Source organism: Aegilops tauschii, chromosome 2 (genome assembly GCF_002575655.3).
Source record: "Aegilops tauschii subsp. strangulata cultivar AL8/78 chromosome 2, Aet v6.0, whole genome shotgun sequence".
Classification (NCBI taxonomy): domain Eukaryota; kingdom Viridiplantae; phylum Streptophyta; class Magnoliopsida; order Poales; family Poaceae; genus Aegilops; species Aegilops tauschii.
This window is the reverse complement of record NC_053036.3, coordinates 299,079,756-299,097,106: the sequence shown is the minus strand read 5'-3', so window position 1 is coordinate 299,097,106 and position 17,351 is coordinate 299,079,756.

Below are 17,351 nucleotides of genomic sequence, written 5' to 3'. Positions count from 1 at the left end.
AGGGTTGGAGAGTAATGAGAAAGAAGCGAAGCCACATGATTATACTTGGATGGCTCAAAAAACCGACCTAAGTAACTACTATTTTTCCAAGCTACTTACATAGTACTCCCTCCACACCGATGCATAAGTTATCTTATGATATCGAAATTATTCCCAAAACACTTAGGTGTGGTGCATTAACTCCCACTTCGTTTCTTGTGTTTTGACATGAACAAAGGAATCAACCAATAAGAGATGTGAGGGGTGTATGTTTTTAATGACATTAGACTACCTAACACGGCATGCAGTGGTCAATTTATTTCGTGCAATGATATTAATTAGCAAATAAACAAAGTTATTTACCCAAAACCACCACACTTGGGGCTAGGGTAAGAACTTGGTACTGTACCACATTTGAACCAGGGCACAAAAACCACCAGTTCTGCGCTGCGTAATGTGGAGCATTGACGCTCGAATTTGGTCGGGAAAACAGGGAAACCGGCAGGTGGGGCCCACCTGTCGGGATGACTTGGTGAAGGCTAGTCCAATGAAGGAGCTGGCCCATGACCTCCTCGCCATCGGAAATTGTTCATGTGGGTCGTGGGGGCCAGCAACGTGGCCCAGCTCCCGCACCACCTCTGGACACGGTGACCGCAGTGAGCACACACTCATCGTCGCTAGACACGCTCGGCTTCAGGGTGCCGAGGGTGGCACTACCGCTGTGGCACGACAAGCAGATCAACACCCGGCTCATCGAGGATGCACGGGGCTATACTAGGCTGGCTAGAGGTGAGGTGCCAACTTCATATATGCTTTCAGTGTTACGCTCTAGTAGTACAAGTGTTCGGTTTAGAAATTCGAAATGAAAAGGTGGTACACTGACAACACTCGTGTCGCGTTCAAGTTGCACCACGAGACGGTCGGTCCGGCATGCTGCTGACCCAAGGGAACGTGGGTTGTCTTGCTTTTTCACTAACATGTGGGGTCGCATGTGAGCAAAGGGCATCTCCAATGTTTCCACACGCGCAGCTGACTAACCTGGCCGACCAAAAACCCTCGTCCCTCGTGCGCATGCATTCCCAGCTGGTGCCAAGTGCCCGCATGCATGTTGTCTGTCCATATGCCATCATTAAGCAGGCTTGCTACCCGAGGAACCAACTCCGGCAACTCATTGATGCACCCGGACACTTGGCCTCACCGGAATGCGCTACTTAAAGCGGCAACACCCAGCTAAACTCCACACCAGAACACATCCTCCTACCTAGCACCACATACACCATGACCACGAGAAGGAACGCTCTGCGGGAGAGCTTGTCTTGGGGGATGAAGCTCAAGGTCGCCGCCCTTGCTCAACTCGCCACTCGCAACGCAATGCCGGCGTAGTCGGACACGGACGCGGCCACAGAAGCGGTGGCCGCGCTGGCGGCCGATGGCGAGAGCACCGCCAGCCATGCGTCCTACTTGCCGCTGTCCAACGTTCGGTGGCGCATGTGGTAGGTGAAGAATGACGGACCGTCCACGTCCATCATCATCGACCTCATGTCCACTGGTGCTGCCGAGGTCAGGGACTCGTCCGAGGATGAGTTGGGCATGGGAGGCGACAGGGCATGGTGTGCCAACTGGTCGGTCCGTCTACGGTGTTCTACTGTTCCTCATCGCAGACCGCACCTTCACCTCACGGGAATTGAACCTTGCCGCCGTTCATGGAGACGACAGATGGAGGACGTCGTCGCCGATGCAGAAGTACAAAGGAAAGTGGACGTCGGTCGCCGCCGTGGGATAGGTTTAGGGTCGGGTTTCTTTTCTTTTTTTCCCCTAAAAGTTTGAAATGTAATGAAAATCTGTCGTGTTTGCATGAATCTCGTCTGGTGTATATGAACTTTCACAATAATAGTAAGATATATTGTATGAAAATATATTGAATGATGATTCTAATCGTATTTGCTTGGTATTGTGGTTGTCGTTGTTTTTGTGTGTATAAACTTGGTCTAAGTTTATAAGGTTTGACCCGAGACAAAGCTAACATGTGAAGTAAAAACACATAGGGCTTACATACACAATGTACGTCCACTACGCATTCACGCATTTCACATCTTTCTCTCGCTCTGTCTGTCAAACCAACTAAGACATCTCCTAAAAAAGGAAAAAGGTGGTACACTCACAGCACGCGTGTCACGGTCGCATTGCACCCCTCACACCGTCGGTTCGGCACACCGCTCACCCAATCGAAACGTGCTTCGGCTTGCCTCTTCACTGACACATGGGACCACATTTGGAGAAACCGACCATGCGCCAAACTCCCCCGCCCACCGCGCGAAAATTCCCCCCATATCCCAAATTCAACTGCCCTTCGGCCAACTAGCCTATAATATTCCCCAAAACCCTCGACCCCCTCCACTCCATTCGCTCCGCCAAAGCCACCCTCCCCGTCGCGCCGATACGTCGGCGGATCGCGGTTCGCCGAGGGGACGCACGACGATCCTCTCGGTCCCACGGTACGCTCTCGTAGACTAGCGTCCTCCAGTCACGCCGCCATCGCTGGGACATTCATGTGGAGACGCACGGTGGTCAGCTTCTCCCATGATATGCGTATTCTAGACTGAGGCCCGTGCATGTTGGAGTAGCGCTGAATGTTAGCTGATAGACGTTGTTAATCTCATTGCTCTTGAAATAGATTACAGTCAATATGCTCTGCTTAGGAAGCTTCCTTGCCCTGTTCGGCACTCAATCTGCTTTGCTGAGATGGCATGCCACGCCCGATTAGTTGCTAAATTATCCTGCCATATATTAGGACCATGTATGTATTGTGAAGTAGATTGCCAAGGCCTAGTAGCCAATATGTTAGGTGAAATAGCTCAACGCCATTTTACACTCAATCTTTGTTGCTGAGATGGCCTCTGATGGATGTGTGCTCGGCCTCATTGATTGATGAAATAGCCTGCCATAATTTAGCACTCAATTTGTTTGATGAATTAGCTTTACATATATTTCGTTACGTAGATCTTCTTGTCAAAATATCTTGCCATAGCTTTAGACAACTATCGACCTAGGTATTTTTCTGGACTTTATAAAAAACATGTATGTTTTTCCTATAAATCTAGTAGAAGAACTATTTTGTATCTCTAACAGATGGACATGACTTGGATAACTTCTGCTCGAAGATTCTCCCCTGCATATGTTGAGGGGGTTGAAAACTTCATGAACTTTATCAGAGCTGAGTACGGTGGTCCAAAATCAGATGTGCTCTGCCCATGTACCAGTTGTATGAATTCGGTTTGAAGACCCCAGTCAACTATGCAAAATCATCTACACTTGTATGGGATGTCAGTCACATAAACTAGGTTGGTTCATCATGGTGAAGCTATGAATGTCAATGTTACTGACTATGTGGAAGCAGCAGATCACCATCTTGATTTGCCTGATGCTCAGAAGGAAGAGGAGGAGGAGGAGGAGGAGATGGCGGCAGAGCTAGTGATTTTGACCAACATTGAAACAATGCTACGAAATGCTCGCGCATTTCGAGAACTTTCACCTTCACAAGAAAAACAATAGGCCCGCATCACTACAAAAAAAAGACACATATGTGACATTTTGGGCCGAACGAATTTTTTTCTGTCATACATATGACACTTCTATGACGATAATTATGACAAAACCCGGTATCATCATAGATATGGTGGGCTCCTACTTCTATGACAAAAAATCATGACAGAAATGGGCTTTTCATCCTGGGCGGGCCGGAGATGCAGCTGCATGACATTCTTTGGGCCGTCCATGACGGAAAAAACCGTGGTAGAAGCGAGGGCGAGGAAAATTTCGGGGAGTTCCCGGTTACGGTGGGAGGTCGGGGGCCGAGCGATGCGCGTTTCTCTTGTACACGTACGCGCGTGTGTGCGAGGCGTTGGCTCTAACTGAACCCGAGCGAGGCGTTGGGCTCTAACTGAACCCGAGTGATTGCACTGCAGGCTACGCGTTACTGAACCTGAGCGATCGATCGATGGCTGTTAACTGAACCCGATGGAGTGATTCCTTCGCTACTGCTGCTAACTGAAGTCGATCGATGCTGCCTCTGGATGAACAGTGAGCGTTGCTGGGGGGGTTGGATGAATAGTTCCCGGAGGGGGTGGATGAACAGGACCCCGTGGTGTTGCCTCTGGATGAACAGGACCTCGATCGATCGAGCCGGTTGGGGCTGGATGAACAGGACCCCATGGAGGGCAGGATGAACAGGACCACCCCGTGGAGGGCAGAATGAACAGTAGACGGTGGAGGGCTGGATGAATAGTAGCCCGTGGAGGGGTGGTTGAACAGGAGCCCGTGGAGAGGGCAGGTTGAACAGTAGCCAGTGGAGTAGCGCGTGGTGGAGGCTGGATGAACAGGAGCCCGTGGATGAACAGTCGCAGGTGGAGGCTGGAGGAGGTCGACGGTGGATGAACAGTAGCCCGTGGAGGCTGGAGGGGGTCGACGGTGGAGATGAACAGTGTCCCGTGGAGTCCCGTTTTGTAGTACGACACACCCCTCCCGATGAACAGGACCCCCGTTTCGACCGTAGCGCTCCAACACAAGTCTGTTTCCTCCGTTTTGCGGTACGCCACACCCCTCCCGATCAACAGGACCCCCGTTTCGACCGTAGGAGGTCCGTTTCTTCCGTTTTGCGGTACGCCAGACCCCTCCCGGTGAACAGGATCCCATTTCAAACGTGGCCGGTCGAACATAAGGCCGTTTCCTCCGTTCTACGGTACACCAGGCCTCGTTTCCATCGGCTGTTCCGTCCAAGCCCTCCCGATGAACACGACGACGCATTCCGTTCCGACCCAGCCGGTTGGCTCCCCATGAACACGACGACGACGCTGTTTCTCTGTTCCGACCCAGCCATGTACACGAGCCCTGGCCGTACGTATGCGCGAGTAGGCGTTCGAGACCCTGCCCGTATGTACGTACGTGGTCGTATTTTCTTTCTTGCACACTGGCCGTTGTACGTACGTGTACATGCTACGTGCGCGCCTCTACTACGACACGTGCGCGCCTCTACATCGACCAGTATGTACGTACACGTTCGCGACCAGAATGACAATGCTACGTACGCTTCGACCAGGTGGGTCCCGACTGTCAGGCACTTCCTTGCCTGCGAAGATGTAGCTAGTGGGTCCCAGCAGTCAGGGGGGCGAATCGTTTTTTTTTTGCCCAGACGCACTTCCTTGCGTGCGAAGATGTAGCTGGTGGGTCCCCGCAGTTAGGGGGAAACGTTTTTTTCGTGAAATACGGTGGCCCATCCGGTGGGTCCCCGCTGTCAGGTGGAGGAATCATTATTTTCCGCGTAATAAGGAGGCACTTCCTTGCTACGGCCGTGGACCCAGCTGTCAGCCTCTCCATGTACAGTCCACATCCGATGGAAGTCGTTCCTCGACCATGTTGACCACGCCGCGCCGAGAGCACCAGGGCGGTGTACGACGGCGAGGCCTAGGAAGGGGACGACGGGGAGCCGAGGAAGACGCGGCAGTGGAAGCCCGCACGGAGAGGAGTACGAGGGTTCACTGGTTCAGCTGCGGTGTGAGGCTGCCGTCGCCGCAGGGCCTCGCCAGGGGCGGGAATAGTAGGGGGCGGTGAGGCCTCCGCAGCAGCACAGCCGGCCACGGGAGGCAGGAGCATGCGGCACGACCGGCGCTACTTTGGGCGGCTGGAGCAAGAAGACCAGAGGTTGAAGAAGCACTACGGCCGTTGGATGGACATCATACGGTCACTGGAGCTAGAATCGTTCATATTGACTAAAGTTGACAAAGGCCCCTGTCCCAGTCAACTTAGTAGGCCCACAAGTCAGCCCCCGACCATGGTGGGTCCCAGCTAGCAGGGGGAGTATTCATTTTTTGTGCGTAATAAGGAGGCACTTCCGGTGGGTCCGAGCTGACAGCGGGGGAAACGTTTTTTTCGTGAAATATGCTGGCCCGTCCGGTGGGTCCCAGCAGTCAGGGGGGAAATGTTTTTTTCGTGAAATAAGGTGGCCCGTCCGGTGGGTCCCTGCTGTCAGGTGGAGGAATAATTATTTTGCGCGTAATAAGGAGGCACTTCCTTGCGGCCGCCTGGACCCAGCTGTCAGCCTCTTCACGTACAGTACTCTTCCGATGGAAGTCGGTGGTTGACCACGCCGCGCCGAGAGCACTAGGGCGGTGGTCTGGACGATGGGGAGGCCTAGGAAGGGGACGACGCGGAGCCGGGGAAGACGCAGCATTGGAAGCCCACGCGGAGAGGGGTACGAGGGTTCACTGGTTCGGCTGCGGTGTGAGGCTGCTGTCGCCGCAGAATAACAGGGGGTGTGGGTGAGTAGAGGGATGGCCTGGCCAGCGGTGGGAGTAGTACGGTGCGGTGAGGCCTCCGCGGCATCACAGCCGACCACGGGAGGTAGGAGCATGCGACACGACCGGCGCTGCTTTGGGCGGCTGGAGCAAGAAGACCAGAGGTTGAAGAAGCACTACGGCCGTTGGATGGACATCGTACGATCACTGCAGCTAGAATCGTTTATATTGACTAAGTTGACAAAGCCCTTGCTACGCGTCAACATAGTAGGCCCACAGCTCGGATTTGGCAGAGAACATATAGCCCATTTGCGATTTGTAAGAATGTACAACCCATTTTTTTAATTCTAATGGAATTTACTACAACCCATTTACAGTTTGTTAAAAGTACAGCCCAACTTCTAGCTAGGACAACGATTAATAATTTCAAACAACCGCTCAAAACAGAATTAAAAAAAATTCCCACATTTTGATGGGATCCGAAATATTTTTATCCGAAATTTCTAGTCAGGTTAAATATAATTTCAAAATAAAGTTGTATTACGTTAAAATCCAACGAAATATTGCGCGCACAACAAGTAATGAAATTAAAATTTTCAAATTCCAAAAATAATATATTTTTCAAACTAATTACGTGTTTGGTGCATAGTAACTGTCCAGTTATTATAATTATATCTCATTTATTATTTCTTAAAGTCCATTTTCTTGTTAAGCCTAATGCATACCTCCTAGGAAAGTTTGCAGCCCAGCGGGGCGGAGAATAACAAGTTGACCCGGATATTGTGTACAACTGTCGGCCCAGTTGCATTGCTGATGTTGAAAAAAGGCCTGTGTAGTACAGTACAACCTAACATGGTTACTCAGCCCACATTCAGCGACGCCGGAAAGGCCCAAACAAGGCTTCTGTACAACTTTTTGAAGTCACTGAGCTCAATTAATAACTTAAGAAAAAAGTTAGATTACAGTGGAACCTAATTAAAAGCTGTCACAAGCAAATAAATAATTCAACGGGTCCCACTTGTGCGTGTGCGCGTGTGTGTGCGTGTGTGTGTGTGTGAGAGAGAGAGAGAGATAGAGAGAGACCCATCGGTCGATGCTCGTAAATACATCTTTCAGCCATATGAATTGCTGATGCTCAGTAAAAACTTATATAGTTGACACAATCATATAGAACATCATAGCACACTGAACTTGCATACAAAAACTTCACGCAGGCGGCACAATCAGGATGGAAGCAGTGGATCGCTACGGGATGGGCTATGTTGAAACCAACGAAGTCGTACATAACGGTTCATCATCTTTATCAATGACGGGGAAATATCTTGAATGTTGTGCAAAGAAAACAGACAGACAACACAATAAGTTCTGCTAGCACATTAAGTTGACGTACAACCCTTTCTAAAAAAAGTTCAGGTACAAAATTAGAACAGGTCACAATCAAATGTACTGGCATATCAGTGCTTCACACCCATAGCTCGGATTTAACTAGTATCTGACAAGATTCCGTTGTTACCTCAAATTAGAGCACATCTAGGCAGCCAGCCCTGCCTCTTCTCCCAAAGAAGCAGTGGCCTCCGCCGCGCGATGGAGTAGGCCCTGTGCCATCCATCGTTCCGAGCAACACGGGGAAAGTCTGACGTTGACTCTTGTAATGGACGTCGTCGACGGACCCTGGCACCAGCGGCGGTGGCAGGACTTCGATTGATGGATTGACCACTTCTTCGACATGCACGAACACTCGATACAGGTACATCCCTAACGTGGTCCGCGGCGGCCTTGGTGGCGACGAATAGTACAACCCCAGTTCCTGCACCAGTATCTCAACACCAATCACCTTCGGTATGGTGGACGGCTTCTTCATCCATGCCATAACCGTCAGAGCCCAGCTGTCTGGAGGAACAAACATACTTACGAGCTCACCTCCAAGGTCGTTGATAAGCTCGTTCATGGACTCGCTGTTCCAAGCACGTCGAGGCATGCCGCTTAAAAACTCAAGCTCAGAGGGCACCGAGCCCCATCCTGGGTGCCATCGATCAAAGCTCACCAGCGCGCCATCACAGAACAAACGCCGGGAAGATTCGAACACACGACAGCAGTCGAAAGTTGTCCGGAACCTGACGAAGAAATCAGCCGGTGGCGGACAGACTTCGACGAGCAAGTCACTTATTTGGATGCCGTGCGCAATGCCAAGAGCTTTGACAAGGTCGTCCGGCGAGACGGGAGGCCGGTCGCCGTTGATGGTTACCATCAGCACTTTGCCGGAAAACTGGTCGTCAAGCGCCGCCATGCCACTGTTGAGCGACAGCACGCAGCGACCGAAGGCAGGACGGACCTCAGGATCTCCGGCTCGGAGATCCGCATTGACCGGTGGCATGATAGTGCGCTTGAGTACAGGGAGTACAGGAGGGGGATTTGGGGGAACTGGAGTAGGAATCGAGATTCCAGAGGTGGGGGAGGGGCGGGAGACTGGGGATGAAAAGGTAGCATGAATTTCGAGCACGCGCCAATATGCTCTCGGCGCGCAAGCGCACGAAAACACCGGTGGCGCCCACATGTCGGCCTAAGAGTCCTTATTCTTTCTTTTTTGGAGAGCCCGGCCTTTTTTTAGGATCTTTTGAGAGCCCGGCCTAAGAGTCATAATTGACTTGTTTGGCATTGCGTTACTACTCGGCCCATATTCAACGACACCTCACTGGCCCAAACAAGTGTACATCATCGAAAAGACACTGAGCTCAAATTATAGAACTTGAAAAAAGGAGATATACTCTGAACAATGGAGAATGGTGATGCCCTCATTTAGCCCACCAGTAGGTTATGACAATAAATAGTTCGAAACAACGATATATACAACATTCAAACACTGACTAGTGACTACTACTGACATAAACAGCAAGACATGATAGTTCATAAGAAGTCTTGCTACACCACCAAAACGCACCCATCTGCAGCGCTCAGACTCTCGTGATCCAGACGAGAATGGCATTCTAAACAGAAGCAACTATTACATAGTAAGAGTGACATAGACGAGGATGACCAAATGACAAGGAATATGCATAACAAAAGAAAGAACTACCCATCCAGAACCAGCAGCAAAGACAACAAAGTCATTCGAAGAGATGATCCAACACCATCATAATTTGCAGCCCCGCTTCAGCGACCAGTGATTCGGAGACACCAGTACTCCACCCTTTCAATGCAACAGCCCAATTACCTATCAACCTGAAGGCTTGAACCACATCACTGCCTATCGTAATTGAGACATCCAAGGATCAAAGTTAATCTGGATGCCTTTGTCATTCTCACCTTCTTTTGGCTGCAGGCTGTATTGTTGACAATCAGGGGAGTTTGCTCCCGAACTCCTAGGGCTCGCCGTGTAGACACAGTTTTCCATAGCAAACAGAGCCTCTCTGCCATCAAGGTCCTTGCCAACGGTGATCTCCTGGTTAATCGGATAATTGAGTCCGAGAAACAGAGAGTGTGAACCAAGGCTGTTTACCCGCCTCCAACTAAAAAATCCTAAAGGCCCCAACAAGCTGGTATCCTGCTCATAGACGTAACAGCCACTGTCCGGATACTCACGTATTACACGGTGCTTGTATACAGTGGGGTTTTTGCAATATAACTTTTCCGGCTCATGTGTCCGAATGATCATCAGTCTTTTGCCGTCGTCTGATCGAGCGAGGAACCAGTTGTGGTTCCCTGTTTTTGGCAAAGGTGGTGTGATTACAAAGGGCAGTAACTGTAGGGACACTGCATCACATCAAAAAGGACAGGCATTGTTAATGTAAGATCAGCATTGTTCAGAGTATGAGTAGGATAATGCAAGAAACAGCATTGATATGTCCCTGTTGGAACTGGGAGGAAAATACAGGGAAATGTATACTGGGTTCGAAAATATAGAAGTGCCATGCATGGTTATACTCATGTTATCTCGCAATCGATTCTTCACAGGAAACTACCATGTCATGCATTATGTACTCCCTCCGTTCCCAAATATTTGTCTTTCTAGGCATTTCAAATAGACACAACATACGGATGTATGTAGACATATTTTAGAGTGTAGATTCACTCATTTTGCTCCGTATGTAGTCACTTGTTAAAATCTCTAGAAAGACAAATATTTGGGAACGGAGGGAGTAATCATGTTCTGTCCTCACAAACAAATTCTTCAAGGTAACTAACAGACCATGCATTGTTATATACTCGTGTTCTGTGGGCAAATTTTTTGTGAGGATATTATTCTAGCCATTGATTGCTGAAGGGCGAATATAGGTATGTACACATGGTAAGCATTGCAGGATTTCACTACTTCCCTAATCGTTTTACTTCCCTAATGTATGGTTAGATGAAATCAACAGTGTGGTGCATGTTTCTACATCATGAAAATGAGGAAACTAACATGGCCATTGATACACACTCATATTTAGTAGTAGTATATAGATTACTGTAAAATAAGGATAATATCCATATATTCCTAACCGTTTGATTATTCAGGGTACAAATTGGCTGTAATGACATGGTCACAATCGCATGAATTAACTCATTCCAAATATAGCTGATTTACGGCGTCTCTAATACATTGCCATAGTTCTACTCAAATTCTGCTCAAACAGGGATATGCCAATCATCACAAAAAGTTCAAACAGTGTCATGGCATCATCATTAACATGAGACGGAAACAACTTACACGCGCCGTCCCAGCAATACGTGGTGCCATCTGCTTTGTCGATCGCGTAGATGATGCCATTGTGTTCAATAGCATCACAGAAGTGTGTATCAGCTTTGACGATGATCCACTGCGAGCCGAGTTGTCTCCAGCTAAAGAAGGCACCGGCGTAAAGATAGGTGAGTCCGCGGTCGAACAAGGCAATTAGCTTGAAGTCTGCGTAATTCGCATGTCGTGTGGGCACTTGGCAGATTACAATATTATGCAAAACAAGGTCCGTCCAACTGACGTAGTAATCTAGATGACTTGGACCGCGATGGTAATACTCTATATAATCCAACGGAGGAAGGATAATCTCATGGGAGGTCTGAAAGTTCACGAGCACCAACTTTTTACCGTCTTCTCTAAAGGCAGCCATCCAGTGGGAGTTCATGCTGACCCAGTACATACCTGCGAAGAAGTTTTGGGCGATGGTGATCGGATCGATGTCGAGGGAAATGATGTACGGCGACCCACTACATACCTGCAAAGAAGTTTCGGCTAATGGAGATCGGATTGAAGTCGAGGGGCATCATGCACGCCTCCGTATCATGGTGAGCCAATCTCGCAAGACCAGATAGCAGCAAGCAGGGTGTCTTGAAAAGCTTAGGCCTCGCTTCGACGATGGCCGTGTGCATGTCCCTCGAGCATGCAGCCAGCCGCAGGGCGCTCAACATATCCATACACGAACAACAGAGGTCGAGGATGTCACTGGGGAGATTGCTCCAATCGCGGCTCATATGGATGTTGCGCGGTTCGTGTTCGGCCATGGTGGAGTTTGGAAGGGGGCTTGATTTACGGGGGAGAAGGATGTCGGTGCTGGAGCGGCTAGCGAGGGAATAGTGGTACTGGGGGAGGCGAGTGAGGTGACGGTACACGGGGGCACAGTGAGATGGAGATGGAGACGGAGATGGAGAAGGAGATGGAGATGGAGTGGTGCTATGGGAGCGGAGAGGGAGACGAGGCGAGGCGCCAATGTGCTGTACAGCGGCGGTGACAGACTGCCCAGTGCACAGGGTGAGGCTGACTTTGGTAACCGGAACATGCCGCCTGGACTAGTGTCTGGCGCAGGGTGTTGTCACTTCACTGTGAGGACCGGATGAATAGTATTTGACCATCAAGTGTACCACAGTTGTACTACTACTAGTAGTAGTAGGAACATGAGTACTCCAGTATTGTATAGCGGAAATAGGTCTCCCGTGCTAGCATGCGTGTTCACTTCATCGTTCAGGTATCATCCATATTGCGAGCAGAACCAAATTCTCGTGCATGCCCAATCAACGCCCTACCGCGATGCATGCAGTGGTTGTTCTGGTGCATCAAGGACGGCATGCAGATTGTTCCACACTTGAGAAGAGGAAAAATGGAAAGGTAGAACGCGGCAGCAGAGGAAGAGAACGCTGGCTAACGAGGCTGGGAGGGGATCGAGCAGGAAGTTAATGCTCCACGCCTAAAGGTTTTGGGAAAACCCGATTTTCATAAGGTGACTTATACTCAACTAAACGGAGGTAGTATTCCTTAACCAGAGAATGTTGTGTCTCCCACTCACGCGCTAAAAAAAAACTACGACACATTTTTTATCTGTTTGCATAGGTCCCACCTATCAGGAAGGATGGGCACGTACACGAACAGGTACGACTCATCAGTCTACCCGCATAGCCTTTTCGTTTAGTCTACCTAGCCGTCTAATCAACTGCCTGCACGCCACTTCTCCCATTTACTTCTCCATCGGGAACCGATTCTCCTCGGCTTCTTCACCTCCCCTTCGTCTTCATTTGCATCCAAACCCCACTGTGTTCACATTGTTTTAACCTCTTTAAATAATCATCTACTACTTCAGTTAGACTAGCCATCTAATCCTAATTCTCCAAACCATAGCCCTCCGTTCCAGCGGTTCCAAATGGCGAAAGAGATTGAGATGCAGGTTTTTAGCGTCCAACATGTCCTCGTCGAAGGCTCGATGCGCATAGTTGCCACCGTCACCGTCCACCCAAGGGTTGTTCGGCAGTGGATAAACAATGTATCCAACTCCCTTGAAAAGGTAGAGACGAGGTTCATCGGTCTCGACGCAGAGTACACGGAGCGTGCCCCTGGGAAGATCCAGCGCGCCGCCGTCCTTCAGCTGTGCCTCGAAGATGATGTTTTGGTGTACCACATCATACACTCGCCCTCCATACCAGGTGAGATTCACGATTTCTTGTCTCGGGAGGACGTATACTTCTGTGAGGCAGCCATCGAAGGGGACAAACAGAAGCTGGAGCCGTACAACCTTGATTTGAAAAGCATCGCTGACCTACAAACCAGAATCAAAATTCCTATAGAAGATTGTGATAAACAGACACCATCCCTATTCGACGTAGCAAATTTTGTGCTCGGTACAAATCTTCAGAAGGGTGACGAGACAGTGGCATTAAGGTCGTCTGGATGGGAGAATTATCCCTTGACGTACGAGCGGATAAAATATGTTGCCCTCGATGCCCGTGTGAGTTTCGAGATAGCTGCAAGGTCCAAAGAGCTTGTTGCGAAGCCGTCTCCCACAGAGAATGAGAAGAAGAAGAAGAAGAAGAAGAAGAAGAAGAAGAAGAAGAAGAAGAAGAAGAAAAGGCTGCACCAGCAGGAGGGCATTATGGATGGATGAACTATTTCCTCTCTTGTAAAAAAAATTATTCCCTCTGGGTGTATATTGATATAGATGGACTATTTCGATGGTGTGCATGTCTTTGGAACACAGTAGTAGCGTGGGTCCGCTTAACTATAAGGAACTATTTATCCGCATATATAGCTTTCTCTGCTACTCCTTCCAGTGATCGGTATGCAGTGCATGTGTCCGTAGACATGACAGCTTGTCCATGGAAGTTCAACTACGGCGACCATCACGTTTCATCTCGCGATTCCCACGACGCCTCTCCAACCCACGGCACCACGCCCCCCATCGTGCGCCTCACCCCTCTCGGCCGCACCGCCCCTCTGCCTTTGTGTGCATGACATGTGGGCCACCTAAAATGCGCCGAGCATCAAGTTTCTACCACAGCCACCCGCGATTCCCACGACGCCGCTCGAACACATGAAACCACACGTCCCCCGACCTGCGACTCACCCCTCTTGGCCCCACTGCCCCTCTGCCTATGGGAGCATTACATGTGGACCAGTCACCTATCGGGTCCACATGTTATTGACTCAAAGGTAGGTGTAGTAAGGCGCTGAAGCTCAGTCCCGACGGCCCTGAGAGGGAAATGTAACTCCTGCGCCAGGGCTTGTGGTGCTCCCGCAGCACGAACTCGTGCCAAACTCGAGATTTGTTTCTTTACTATACATGCACGCAACGATTTAATGTACATTGTAATCTCAACATGTGATGGGGAGCTCTAAATTTGAATTTGAAACTTATAAAACAAAAAGATTCAAAACAAATAAACTGGGAGAGAGGGAGTATATCGTAGGATATGTCCCATACAAAATAAGTCCCCTGGTTTGTCACCGCGAAGATGCGGTTAGAAAGGAGCACAACGTCTTCCTACTCGTACGGCAACAAATCGGCCGCAGACAGCATGGTCCGCCTTTGACCGCCATGTGCAAGGTTCGTGCTATCTTATTCAATCTCACCGTGGTTCCATCGTACCAATTCATGCGGTGGCCCGTTGCATGGCTGATCCCAATGTTGGACAAAGGTTCTACGGGAACGGTGTCACCGTTGTAAATGTTGTGCAAATTGATGTTGGTACCCTCCCGTACATATGCAAGCCAATCTCCACTCGCACCGAGCCTAACCTGTGAAATAGTGGGCAGGGGGAGAATTAGGAAATGGACACGGAAGTAGTCTTTAGAATGCATTTACTACGTGATCAAACTCATCTTACCTGCTCATCGGAGGAAATCCGAGTGCCCCTCAACGTCGGCATCTCAAGGGGCGTCAACTTGCAACTACGGCCACGCCGCGCTGGAGAGATCCCCAAGGAAACATCCTCGTGCGTTCCACAGAACATCAAGATGCATTTGTATGAGTATTTTATCTTGTGAGAGAAAAGGATGAACGAGGGAAGGCCTTTAGAGATAGAGATGGACACTACTACTACCAATGTGCTGGCCCGTGCATTGCAATGGATCCAAAGTAGTAGAATAATACTTGTTCACGTGCTTGAAATATAAACACTCTAGTTTTGATATACATGTGTCAGCAGACATGACAGCTTGTCCATGGAAGTTGAACCACGGCGACCATCACGTTTCTTGTTTCTACCACTGCCACACCCACACGCGATTCCCACGATGCCGCTCCAACCCACGGCACGACGTCCCCCGACGTGGACATGGATCCTCTGACGTGGCTATCACTGCCTTACCCTGCCTTTCCTTCGCTGATAGGTGGGACCCACGCTTATGGGTCCCACATGTCAGTGACAGAATGGTAGGATTGTTCGCGTCAGGGGATCCTCATCCCCCCGACGTGCCCCTCATCCCTCTCGGCCCCACTGCTCCTCTGCCTTTGTGTGCATGACATGCGGGTCAGCTGAACTGCGGCGACCATCAACTTTCTACCACAGACACACCCAATTGGGCGCGGTTTGCCTGCTCCGCTGCTGTGCTCCGATCCGTACTCCCGCACCATCGAATTTTCATCCAGCGGCTGTGACACATTTCGTCTCGGTCATCAATCCTCAGCTAGAGTACTTATGTACTACAGGTAGTACCCGCCGGTGTGGCCATCTACGCCTTGTAACGCCCCGACGCCCAGCTGTGGCACCCTCGCCACGGCCACGCCACCACCGGCCGGTTCATCCCGAACGAGTGAGTCGCGAACCACGCCACCACCATGAGAATGACATGTGGGCCAGCCGCATTTAAGGTCCGCATGTCATTGACTCATAGGCCGGGCACTAAGCCACTGAAGTTCGGTCCCGTGGGCTTCGAGAGGGAAATGTAACTCCTGCAGCAGGCCTTGTGGTGCTCCCGCAGTACGAGCTCGTGCCAAAACTGGAATTTGTTTCTTACTACTACCAACTAGTACTAGTAAGGTACACGTGCATTGCACGCATGAGATTCTGGTGGTTTGTGCATTATGCTTCTACATGTGGAGCTTTCTGGATTCTAACATGTGGCAAAATCTGGTGGAATGTAAGGTTAGGCAAGTTTGATTAACTTAGGTGAGTGTTTGGTTCAAGCCACACCTTAGGCAAGCCACACTAAGGCCCCACATGAGATACACACAAAAAATGTGGCAAGATTCCCTTAGGCTTGCCAACTTGTGGCTCTCATTTGAAGAACTAATAACTTTGCCTAAGCTTAGTTGTGGCAAACTTAGTCATGAATTAAGTTCAACCATGGAGTCTTCTAGATTATACATGTGGCAAAATCTGGTGGATGATATCCAACGGCCAGTAGTGCTCGGATTTGCCATCTTTGTACCGTCGGATTGGCTTCATCCAACGACCAACTTTCAAAGTTTTTCACACACTATATAGGGGGTATAGATATAGATGTGCCGGTCCGTTGCAATGGATCCAAAGTATATCTATTTAGTGGAGTGCACTCTAAACACATTATCTATTTATTTTTCTCTAACCTTCCGTAGCCATGCAACCAAGCCACATAAGCTTCATGGGTGCCCCCACATCATATTATTCATACTACGTTGATTGAAAAAAAGATAAATCACCCAAAACAAGATCTTCCCTTTTTTGTTCCTACGATGTTGTGCCGTGCACGTACCTACTAGTTGTATAGTGGTAGTACTAGTAATATAGTATTAGGAGTACAAACTTGGTACTAGTAGGAGTAGTACTAGTACGGAATGCTCCTACTCTATCAACGAGCCCCGTCTAACACCAAATTTCTTGGCTTTCGTGCTACAACTAGATCTTCCCCTTGTTTCTGTTTTCCAACCCGGCGGCGGGCGGGGTGTCGGTTTGCTCAACGGCGGTCCCACATGAAAGTGAAAATGCTAGGCAATACGCCTTCCCTAAGCTATGTGTCGTGCCGGACGGGCCATGTTGTACTCCTGATTCTCGGGCGTGTGGGGGTGCGACGCGAACGCGGGCAGGCCTTTTCCTTTTACCAGCAATGTGCCCGTGCGTTGCGACGGATCCAAAGTAGTAGAATAGTAGTATTTGTTCACAAACTTGAAAGAAATCACTATTGTTTTGATATACTCCTAATATATTACTCCCTCCGTACCTAAATATTTGTCTTTTTTGAGATTTCAAATGGACTATCACATACGGATTATATAGACATATTCTAGTGTTTCTAGCAAGATGCCCGCGCGTTGCACGGAGTTGATGGAAAAGGTAAGCACAATTTATAAATTGACGGATGGAGTACTAGTTATAGTGATGCATATAATTAAGCAAAGGGATCGCACATGTCGGTATTGACTGGAA